General features: G+C 47.0%; 1 pseudogene; it reads right to left on the bottom strand.

The window, feature by feature from the left end:
• Window positions 1-9,571, bottom strand: part of LOC124019913 — a 174,347-nt pseudogene extending 164,776 nt beyond the window's left edge.
• Window positions 9,572-13,052: the final 3,481 nt, after the last annotated feature.

Raw genomic sequence — 13,052 nt, 5'->3', positions numbered from 1 at the left:
ACTGGTACAACAATAACACAGGGGTCATAGACCTAGAGTGGTGGACTGGTACAACAATAACACAGGGGTCATAGACCTAGAGTGGTGGACTGGTACAACAATAACACAGGGGTCATAGACCTAGAGTGGTCGACGGGTACATCAATAACACAGGGGTCATAGACCTAGAGTGGTCGACGGGTACATCAATAACACAGGGCAGAAGAAGAGAAGCCATTGATTTGTATTATTTATTTCAAGTTTATTTCACTAGGCAAGTCAATTAAAAACTCATTATTATTTACAATGACTGCCTACCCAGAGGCAGAAGGCTTCCTGCGGGTACCGGGGCACTGGGATTAAGAATAATAATGTTGGACGAAACACACATCACGACAAGAGGTACACCACAACACTAGATAAAGAGAGACCTGAGACAACACAGCATGGTAGCAACACATGACAACACAGCATGGTAGCAACACAACATGACAACACAGCATGGTAGCAACACATGACAACACAGCATGGTAGCAACACATGACAACACAGCATGGTAGCAACGCAGCATGGTAGCAACACATGACAACACAGCATGGTAGCAACACATGACAACACAGCATGGTAGCAACACATGACAACACAGCATGGTAGCAATACATGACAACACAGCATGGTAGCAACACATGACAACACAGCATGGTAGCAACACATGACAACACAGCATGGTAGCAACACAGCATGGTAGCAACACAGCATGGTAGAAACACAGCATGGTAGCAACACAGCATGGTAGCAACACAGCATGGTAGCAACACATGACAACACAGCATGGTAGCAACACATGACAACACAGCATGGTAGCAACACATGACAACACAGCATGGCATCCAATTTGTAAGTCGCTCTGGATAAGAGCGTCTGCTAAATGACTTAAATGTAAATGGTAGCAACACAGCATGGTAGCAACACATGACAACACAGCATGGTAGCAACACATGGCAACACAGCATGGCAGCAACACATGACAACACAGCATGGTAGCAACACATGACAACACAGCATGGTAGCAGCACATGACAACACAGCATGGTAGCAACACATGACAACACAGCATGGTAGCAACACATGACAACACAGCATGGTAGCAACACATGACAACACAGCATGGTAGCAACACAGCATGGTAGCAACACATGACAACACAGCATGGCAGCAACACATGACAACACAGCATGGTAGCAACACATGACAACACAGCATGGTAGCAACACAGCATGGTAGCAACACATGACAACACAGCATGGCAGCAACACATGACAACACAGCATGGTAGCAACACAGCATGGTAGCAACACATGACAACACAGCATGGTAGCAACACAGCATGGTAGCAACACATGACAACACAGCATGGTAGCAACACAGCATGGTAGCACCACATGACAACACAGCATGGTAGCAACACAGCATGGTAGCACCACAGCATGGTAGCACCACAGCATGGTAGCATCACAGCATGGTAGCAACACAGCATGGCAACAACACATGACAACACAGCATGGTAGCAATACATGACAACACAACATGGTAGCACCACTACATGGCAGCAACACAACATGGTAGCACCACTACATGGCAGCACCACAACATGGTAGCACCACAACATGGTAGCACCACAACATGGCAGCACCACCACATGGCAGCACCACAACATGGCAGCACCCCAACATGGTAGCAACACAACATGGCAGCACCACTACATGGTAGCACCACTACATGGTAGCAGCACGAGCATCAAAGCAGCCCAGGACCTTGAAGGAACCCTTGAACACAGCGAAAGAGTAGCAGGACATTCTTAGTCACAATGTAATCTTGCAGTGTGTGTGTGGGTGGTACCATACACTGGAGAGGAACGTCTAAGAGAAGATAATGTGTTTGGTCACGGTGCAGCGGACAGCATAGAGGTCAAGTGAATGAGGAAGCTGAGAGACAGGGTGCAGCGGACAGCATACAGGTCAAGTGAATGAGGAAGCAGAGAGACAGGGTGCAGCGGACAGCATAGAGGTCAAGTGAATGAGGAAGCAGAGAGACAGGGTGCAGCGGACAGCATAGAGGTCAAGTGAATGAGGAAGCAGAGAGACAGGGTGCAGCGGACAGCATAGAGGTCAAGTGAATGAGGAAGCAGAGAGACAGGGTGTTGTGGACGACCATGTCTCAGAAGCGTAGTGATCTGAAGCGATGCAGGAAATAGCAGTGTACAGGTCTTTCTTCTCGTTAAAGATCATGTCTCATTCCCAAAGCCTCGGCGACAGAGGGGACAGCAAGAATGTCCAGAGTATTGACTTTTCTCTTTAACACTTTGACTTGGACTCAGAATTGACCCACAATGCTTCAACAGCCCATATTCTACATGGTTAACGGTATGCCTTTGTCTTGAATTACTTACGCTACGATCCAAATCAATTCAAAGTGTGTGAAAATATGTTGAAATGACATCTTAGCAGTTTGATTGACATTAGGAAGGAAGGGCTGGATGTTCGCATGAAAGATATCAACGAGACCTCTGGTCAACCCCGCTATAAAAACAGAGAACACCCTCCTACCAACCAGGGAACACCCTCCTACCAACCAGGGAACACCCTCCTACCAACCAGGGAACACCCTCCTACCAACCAGGGAACACCCTCCTACCAACCAGGGAACACCCCCTACCAACCAGGGAACACCCTCCTGCCAACCAGGGAACACCCTCCTGCCAACCAGGGAACACCCCCTACCAACCAGACAACACCCTCCTACCAACCAGGGAGGGAACACCCTCCTACCAACCAGGGAGGGAACACCCTCCTACCAACCAGGGAGGGAACACCCTCCTACCAACCAGGGAGGGAACACCCTCCTACCAACCAGGGAGGGAACACCCTCCTACCAACCAGGGAGGGAACACCCTCCTACCAACCAGGGAGGGAACACCCTCCTACCAACCAGGGAGGGAACACCCTCCTACCAACCAGGGAGGGAACACCCTCCTACCAACCAGGGAGGGAACACCCTCCTACCAACCAGGGAACACCCTTCTACCAACCAGGGAACACCCTCCTACCAACCAGGGAACACTCTCCTACCAACCAGAGAACACTCTCCTACCAACCAGGGAACACCCTCCTACCAACCAGGGAACACCCTCCTACCAATCAGGGAACACGCTCCTACCAACCAGGGAACACCCTCCTACCAACCAGGGAACACCCTCCTACCAACCAGGGAACACCCTCCTACCAACCAGGGAACACCCTCCTACCAACCAGGGAACACCCTCCTACCAACCAGGGAACACCCTCCTACCAACCAGGGACCACCAGTCTACCAACCAGGGAACACCCTCCTACCAACCAGGGAACACCCTCCTACCAACCAGGGAACACCATCCTACCAACCAGGGAACACCCTCCTACCAACCAGGGAGGGAACACCCTCCTACCAACCAGGGAACACCCTCCTACCAACCAGGGAACACCCTCCTACCAACCAGGGAGGGAACACCCTCCTACCAACCAGGGAGGGAACACCCTCCTACCAACCAGGGAGGGAACACCCTCCTACCAACCAGGGAACACCCTCCTACCAACCAGGGAACACCCTCCTACCAACCAGGGAGGGAACACCCTCCTACCAACCAGGGAACACCCTCCTACCAACCAGGGAACACCCTCCTACCAACCAGGGAACACCCTCCTACCAACCAGGGAACACCCTCCTACCAACCAGGGAACACTCTCCTACCAACCAGGGAACACCCTCACCCTCCTACCAACCAGGGAACACCCTCCTACCAACCAGGGAACACCCTCCTACCAACCAGGGAACACCCTCCTACCAACCAGGGAACACCTGTCTACCAACCAGGGAACACCCTCCTACCAACCAGGGAACACCCTCCTACCAACCAGGGAACACCCTCCTACCAACCAGGGAACACCCTCTGAACCAACCAGGGAACACCCTCCTACCAACCAGGGAACACCAGTCTACCAACCAGGGAACACCCTCCTACCAGCCAGGGAACACCCTCCTACCAACCAGGGAACACCAGTCTACCAACCAGGGAACACCCTCCTACCAACCAGGGAACACCATCCTACCAACCAGGGAACACCCTCCTACCAACCAGGGAGGGAACACCCTCCTACCAACCAGGGAGGGAACACCCTCCTACCAACCAGGGAGGGAACACCCTCCTACCAACCAGGGAGGAACACCCTCCTACCAACCAGGGAGGGAACACCCTCCTACCAACCAGGGAACACCCTCCTACCAACCAGGGAACACCATCCTACCAACCAGGGAACAACCAGGGAACACCCTCCTACCAACCAGGGAGGGAACACCCTCCTACCAACCAGGGAACACCCCCCTACCAACCAGGGAGGGAACACCCTCCTACCAACCAGGGAACACCCTCCTACCAACCAGGGAACACACTCCTACCAACCAGGGAACACACTCCTACCAACCAGGGAACACCCTCCTACCAACCAGGGAACACCCTCCTACCAACCAGGGAACACCCTCCTACCAACCAGGGAACACCCTCCTACCAAGCAGGGAACACCCTCCTACCAATCAGGGAACACCCTCCTACCAACCAGGGAACACCCTACCAACCAGGGAACACCCTCCTACCAACCAGGGAACACCCTCCTACCAACCAGGGAACACCAGAACACAGTCCCCGAACCATAACAACGGATGGACAGCGGCCTGCCTCATCCGGCTGTGTTCACACAAACACTACTAACCGATTATTATAATCTGCAGTAAGACGGATCAATAATGATGATTCCCGATGCTTAAATGATTGATAATCACTAAAGGGTATTTCATTGCACTAAGCTGTGTGATTCAGGAATAATAAATATATTTCATCTGATAGAGAACGGGCCTTCGGATAAGACTACCATCATTCATCACTGTGAATATATTTTCTTCAACAGTTATTGATTCTGTAGGCTATTCTGAAATAGTATCCTAAGCACCTATAGCTATGACAGAGAACGGAGCATGAGTTCCCCAGCCCTAGTTACATACAGCAGACAACCCTTTAGTAATGAGTTCCCCAGCCCTAGTTACAGACAGCAGACAACCCTTTAGTAATGAGTTCCCCAGCCCTAGTTACATACAGCAGACAACCATTTAGTAATGAGTTCCCCAGCCCTTTACATACAGCAGACAACCCTTTAAATGAGTTCCCCAGCCCTAGTTACATACAGCAGACAACCCTTTAGTAATGAGTTCCCCAGCCCTAGTTACAACAGCAGACAACCCTTTAGTAATGAGTTCCCCAGCCCTAGTTACATACAGCAGACAACCCTTTAGTAATGAGTTCCCCAGCCCTAGTTACATACAGCAGACAACCCTTTAGTAATGAGTTCCCCAGCCCTAGTTACATACAGCAGACAACCCTTTAGTAATGAGTTCCCCAGCCCTAGTTACAGACAGCAGACAACCCTTTAGTAATGAGTTCCCCGGCCCTAGTTACAGACAGCAGACAACCCTTTAGTAATGAGTTCCCCGGCCCTAGTTACAGACAGCAGACAACCCTTTAGTAATGAGTTCCCCGGCCCTAGTTACAGACAGCAGACAACCCTTTAGTAATGAGTTCCCCGGCCCTAGTTACAGACAGCAGACAAGCCTTTAGTAATGAGTTCCCCGGCCCTAGTTACATACAGCAGACAACCCTTTAGTAATGAGTTCCCCGGCCCTAGTTACAGACAGCAGACAACCCTTTAGTAATGAGTTCCCCGGCCCTAGTTACAGACAGCAGACAACCCTTTAGTAATGAGTTCCCCGGCCCTAGTTACAGACAGCAGACAACCCTTTAGTAATGAGTTCCCCGGCCCTAGTTACATAGAGCAGACAACCCTTTAGTAATGAGTTCCCCGGCCCCAGTTACATACAGCAGACAACCCTTTAGTAATGAGTTCCCCGGCCCTAGTTACAGACAGCAGACAACCCTTTAGTAATGAGTTCCCCGGCCCTAGTTACAGACAGCAGACAACCCTTTAGTAATGAGTTCCCCAGCCCTAGTTACATACAGCAGACAACCCTTTAGTAATGAGTTCCCCAGCCCTAGTTACAGACAGCAGACAACCCTTTAGTAATGAGTTCCCCAGCCCTAGTTACAGACAGCAGACAACCCTTTAGTAATGAGTTCCCCAGCCCTAGTTACAGACAGCAGACAACCCTTTAGTAATGAGTTCCCCAGCCCTAGTTACATACAGCAGACAACCCTTTAGTAATGAGTTCCCCAGCCCTAGTTACAGACAGCAGACAACCCTTTAGTAATGAGTTCCCCAGCCCTAGTTACATACAGCAGACAACCCTTTAGTAATGAGTTCCCCATCCCTAGTTACATACAGCAGACAACCCTTTAGTAATGAGTTCCCCAGCCCTAGTTACATACAGCAGACAACCCTTTAGTAATGAGTTCCCCAGCCCTAGTTACATACAGCAGACAACCCTTTAGTAATGAGTTCCCCAGCCCTAGTTACATACAGCAGACAACCCTTTAGTAATGAGTTCCTCAGCCCTAGTTACATACAGCAGACAACCCTTTAGTAATGAGTTCCCCATTGCTAAGAATAATGAATGACTGCAGTTTCTACTGGTCATAGTTATCAGGCTGGTTGTATTGGTGCTAGCTAGGTACCAAGCTAAAGCTAGCTAGGCACCAAGCTAAAGCTAGCTAGGCACCAAGCTAAAGCTAGCTAGGTACCAAGCTAAAGCTAGCTACCAAGCTAAAGCTAGCTAGGTACCAAGCTAAAGCTAGCTAGGTACCAAGCTAAAGCTAGCTAGGTACTAAGCTAAAGCTAGCTACCCCAGAATTTGCGGTCGAACAAATGATGCTTAATTACCAACGCGGTATTGAAAACACATCATGGCCGCTGTTGCAGACGTCTTTGTACAGCTTTGACAGAGCTACTGTATCTTTCAGACTTCTTTGTACAGCTTTAACAGAGCTATTGTATCTTTTTTGACACGTAAAGACCCAAACGGCGTTTCATAGTATGTATGTCGTGAAGCTAATAGCAGTGACACTATTACTGTGTAACTCCAGTAGGGCAACATCTGAAAAACATCACACTTGGTAGTGTGTACCGGTGATCGACCAGTCGGCGAAAGACAACATCACCCACGACAGGTAACGGTTGATTGTCAAGGGGAATCAACTCCATTATCTTGGTGTTGATGGATTTCGCCTTTTGAATTGTCTCGCTGAAATTCTTATTCTTTCAAATGACTGGACTGACTTGTCGACTGCTCGATCCACACAGCAGACATTGTGGGAGAGGTTAGGGATGCTGTGTTGCACGTGTAGCGCAACATTTTACGTGGCGTCATTATGTCATCTACCTACGTTATACAGGTATGTACCTCATCTACCTACGTTATACAGGTATGTAGGTCATCTACCTACGTTATACAGGTATGTAGGTCATCTACCTACGTTATACAGGTATGCACCTCATCTACCTACGTTATACAGGTATGTAGGTCATCTACCTACGTTATACAGGTATGTAGGTCATCTACCTACGTTATACAGGTATGCACCTCATCTACCTACGTTATACAGGTATGTAGGTCATCTACCTACGTTATACAGGTATGTACCTCATCTACCTACGTTATACAGGTATGTAGGTCATCTACCTACGTTATACAGGTATGTAGGTCATCTACCTACGTTATACAGGTATGCACCTCATCTACCTACGTTATACAGGTATGTAGGTCATCTACCTACGTTATACAGGTATGGCACGTCATCTACCTACGTTATACAGGTATGTAGGTCATCTACCTACGTTATACAGGTATGGCACGTCATCTACCTACGTTATACAGGTATGGCACGTCATCTACCTACGTTATACAGGTATGCACCTCATCTACCTACGTTATACAGGTATGGCACGTCATCTACCTACGTTATACAGGTATGCAGGTCATCTACCTACGTTATACAGGTATGTCACGTCATCTACCTACGTTATACAGGTATGTACCTCATCTACCTACGTTATACAGGTATGTACCTCATCTACCTACGTTATACAGGTATGTACCTCATCTACCTACGTTATACAGGTATGCACCTCATCTACCTACGTTATACAGGTATGCACCTCATCTACCACCTACCCCTCTCCTCAGCAGCTAGACATGAGAGTACAGATAGTATTCTGACCTCTGACCCCTCTCCTCAGCAGCTAGACATGAGAGTACAGATAGTATTCTGACCTCTGACCCCTCTCCTCAGCAGCTAGACATGAGCGAGTACAGTAAGTATTCTGACCTCTGACCCCTCTCCTCAGCAGCTAGACATGAGAGTACAGATAGTATTCTGACCTCTGACCCCTCTCCTCAGCAGCTAGACATGAGAGTACAGATAGTATTCTGACCTCTGACCCCTCTCCTCAGCAGCTAGACATGAGAGTACAGATAGTATTCTGACCTCTGACCCCTCTCATCAGCAGCTAGACATGAGAGTACAGATAGTATTCTGACCTCTGACCCCTCTCAGCAGCTAGACATGAGAGTACAGATAGTATTCTGACCTCTGACCCCTCTCCTCAGCAGCTAGACATGAGAGTACAGATAGTATTCTGACCTCTGACCCCTCTCCCCGGCAGCTAGACATGAGAGTACAGATAGTATTCTGACCCCTAATTAATGGCAAAAACATTGTCAACTTTGTTTGTCCTGAAGTTATCTGCGGTCACAGAGAGACGGATAAACCGTGTGGTTCTATGTTCGGCAGAGATCTTCTGTGTTTAAAACATGCAGGAGAGGAAAAGCATCTAACGACGCTCTTACAGTAGCTTTTCAATAGCGATGGTTTTGGTGGGGAAACAGCTCAGAGATTGACCGATGTTCCTACGAAGATTCTAACGATGAACTTATTAGCCTTAAGATGCTTTTGGAAAAACCGGGCCCAGGTTGCTACGGTGCAACGGTCTAAGGCTACGGTCTATACGGTACGGTGATCGAGTTCAATACAGCGCTTTGAATAATAATAAGTAAACACGTTCAATTGAATGTCTTGTCAGCGATGCATTATACAGGCTATGGATAGGATTCATATTACCTGGTTTTGTAAAGAATCAAAGGTGAATTCACCAATCGAGAGTCAATAGGTTACTGTTTTCATACACAGATAGGACCATATATATATATATATATATGGTGTTTATTTAGTGGAAAAAAGCGAGAGAAGTCTGCACTTACCTGCTGAAAATGTCTTCACAAACCCTCTGTATTAGCGCATGGCACAAGCAGCCTCCTATTATTTCTGGGAAGAATATAATAGCCCTGAAGTAGAGTATTAGTTGACTTCTATCACCTTGGACGTCCGAGCGGCGCGTCGCCGTATCCAGACCGCCTCGTCCTCTGCGACGCACCTGGCGTCAAAAGGTCACGCACAGGCTGGCAAAAGTGGAAAGTCGCAGGACCGTAGAAAACAGCGTTTGAACTAAACGGTTACGGTACTTCTATTGCAAATGTGTGGTCTGTTTCATCTAACTAAGCTCCGCCTTATACCTCCCTCCCTCTTCCCCTCTCTCTCTCTCCCCTCCCCTCTGGTCTGCAGGCACCGTCGCCGCTATGGCACCGACGCCCTCTACCGCAATCAGGCCGTTTACGCACGAGCCGGTAGTACCGTATTCGGATTGTGTGCAGCCCATGGACCTTGCTACAGGTCCTGAACCGGGAATGCGGAACCGTGGACCCACCGGGTGTGCAGGTTTTCCAGTGGAGGAGGGTTTATAATAATGTCTGGAACGGAGTGGATGGAGTCTAACTAAGAATGGTATTTGATACCATTCCACAAATTCCGCTCCAGCCATTTCCAGGAGCCCGTCCTTCCCAATTAAGGTGCCACAAACCTCCTGTGGTTCCAACCCAACAACAAACATGTTCCAGCCAATGAAGAACTGACTGGCTGAATCAGGTGTTCAGAAGAATGGAAGGTTTTCGTTGAATCAACGTTGTTTTCACATCATCATTTCAATTAAATTTCGTTGAACCAACGATGAATAGATGTTGTCTTGACGTCTGTGGCCAGTGGACTAGATGAAACATGTCTCTATGGCTGCATTTACACAGGCAACTTCCCAATGAACGTTATGGGCCCAATTTCCCAGAAGCAATTTAATTTAATGTATCGCTAAATGTACATTTATATGAGAATCGTTTTAATCTCTGCGCTGTTTCCTAAAACCATCTTTATTAATGTTGCACTTGAAAACGCGCATCTGCCTCCACTTGTAGAACAGCTAAATGCGTCTTTAGATAAATGTTTTGTGCCGCGTCACTTTATACACAAAAGCCTCCGATAAACATTGGTTTATCCGTCTCTCTGTGACCCCCGAAAACTTCAAAACAAAGTTAACTCCAAATACAAGTTGCCATTGTCTTTGAAATTCATACTAACACGTGACATAAACACAACGCTTCAAATTAAAACCGAGACGACTGCATTCAAATATAAAGACATGTTCAACTAATTGACTTACCCTGGGTTACTCTGTCATTTGTTGCAATTTATTTCGTGTGTAGCAATGAAGTGTCAAATCTGGGATTTAGTGATTTTTTTATTGGGGAGCCTAAAGATGAAAATAAACCACCTCAGTATTTTCGAACGTAGTAATATCTCTCTAGGCACAGATTTATTTTAATTTTAACATCATTTAACTAGGCAAGTCAGTTAAGAACAAATGATTATTTACAATGACTACCTACCGGGGGGGAACAGTGGGTTTAACTGCCTTGTTCAGTAGCAGAAGGACAGATTTATACCTCGTCAGCTCAGGGATTCGATCCAGCAACCTTTCGGGTTACTGACCCTCTAACGGTTTCTGGATCGAATTAAAAACAGACGCAATCTTGATAAATAACAGTGCGTATGTTATTTTAATCTATTTATATTTCCTCCTCCCAGTATCTGCGAAATAGTATGTAAATGCCATATCTTGCATATTCCTTGAGACAAATTTATTAACTGATAAGGGCTATTTTTCACATTTGAAAGACAGTTAATAAATTGGGTTGTAGTGTTCTTACTGTGCTATGAGGTTTGCACACACTACATTTAATGCTTTAGTATCTCCGGCCCAAACACTCCCTCCAAATGCTCCTGGCCCGGCCCCTCTGTCAAATTTTAGAACCCATTGTGGCCCGCGAGTCAAAAAGTTTGCCCACCTCTGCTCTAACCACTCGGCTACCTGCTGCCCCAAAATATTGTTAAATAATGATATTTATATTATGTATAATAATTATATAAAATTTGAATGGAGATGGCTATTCCGAGAGTAGCACTGGCTTTCTTTCAATCTTTTCCGTAGGGACACATGATCCAATGGCGCCCTTAGCAAATCAAATCAAATTTTATTTGTCACATACACATGGTTAGCAGATGTTAATGCGAGTGTAGCAAAATGCTTGTGCTTCTAGTTCCGACAATGCAGTAATAACCAACAAGTAATCTAGCTAACAATTCCAAAACTACTGTCTTATACACAGTGTAAGGGGATAAAGAATATGTACATACAGATATATGAATGAGTGATGGTACAGAGCAGCATAGGCAAGATACAGTAGATGGTATCGAGTACAGTATATACATATGAGATGAGTATGTAAACAAAGTGGCATAGTTAAAGTGGCTAGTGATACATGTATTACATAAAGATGCAGTAGATGATATAGAGTACAGTATATACATATGCATATGAGAGGAATATTGTAGGGTATGTAAACATTACATTAAGTAGCATTGTTTAAAGTGGCTAGTGATATATTTACATCATTTGGCTGGAGTTGAGTCAGTGTGTTGGCAGCAGCCACTCAATGTTAGTGGTGGCTGTTTAACAGTCTGATGGCCTTGAGATAGAAGCTGTTTTTCAGTCTCTCGGTCCCAGCTTTGATGCACCTGTACTGACCTCGCCTTCTGGATGATAGCGGGGTGAACAGGCAGTGGCTCAGGTGGTTGTTGTCCTTGATGATCTTCATGGCCTTCCTGTAACATCGGGTGGTGTAGGTGTCCTGGAGGGCAGGTAGTTTGCCCCCAGTGATGCGTTGTGCAGACCTCACTACCCTCTGGAGAGCCTTACCCTTAGCGATGGGTAGTTACCCTTAGCGATGGGTAGTTACCCTTGGCAACGGGTAGTTAGCTCTGCGTGGTCTTTTGGGAAACGCATGTTACATCTTCGCTGTTGTGGGAGGAAAGATGCATCACTAAAACATTGGAGAAACCGGGCCCTGAACACGTTCCATCTTTTATAGTAACAATATAATACCACTAGAGGTCCTCATCACAGTAAGTAGAGGTCCTCATCACATCACAGTAAGTAGAGGTCCTCATCACAGTAAGTAGAGGTCCTCATCACAGTAAGTAGAGGTCCTCATCACATCACAGTAAGTAGAGGTCCTCATCACAGTAAGTAGAGGTCCTCATCACATCACAGTAAGTAGAGGTCCTCATCACAGTAAGTAGAGGTCCTCATCACAGTAAGTAGAGGTCCTCATCACATCACAGTATGTAGAGGTCCTCATCACAGTAAGTAGAGGTCCTCATCACATCACAGTAAGTAGACGTCCTCATCACATCACAGTAAGTAGAGGTCCACATCACAGTAAGTAGAGGTCCTCATCACAGTAAGTAGAGGTCCTCATCACAGTAAGTAGAGGTCCTCATCACAGTAAGTAGAGGTCCTCATCACATCACAGTAAGTAGAGGTCCTCATCACAGTAAGTAGAGGTCCTCATCACAGTAAGTAGAGGTCCTCATCACATCACAGTAAGTAGAGGTCCACATCACAGTAGGTAGAGGTCCTCATCACAGTAAGTAGACGTCCTCATCACAGTAAGTAGAGGTCCACATCACAGTAAGTAGAGGTCCGCATCACATCACAGTAAGTAGAGGTCCGCATCACAGTAAGTAGAGGTCCTCATCACATCACAGTATGTAGAGGTCCTCATCACAGTAAGTAGAGGTCCTCATCACATCA

The sequence above is a fragment of the Oncorhynchus gorbuscha genome, unplaced genomic scaffold (genome assembly GCF_021184085.1).
Source record: "Oncorhynchus gorbuscha isolate QuinsamMale2020 ecotype Even-year unplaced genomic scaffold, OgorEven_v1.0 Un_scaffold_722, whole genome shotgun sequence".
Lineage (NCBI taxonomy): Eukaryota > Metazoa > Chordata > Actinopteri > Salmoniformes > Salmonidae > Oncorhynchus > Oncorhynchus gorbuscha.
Note: the sequence above shows the minus strand (reverse complement) of the source record. Positions and strands in the feature narration are given on the sequence as shown.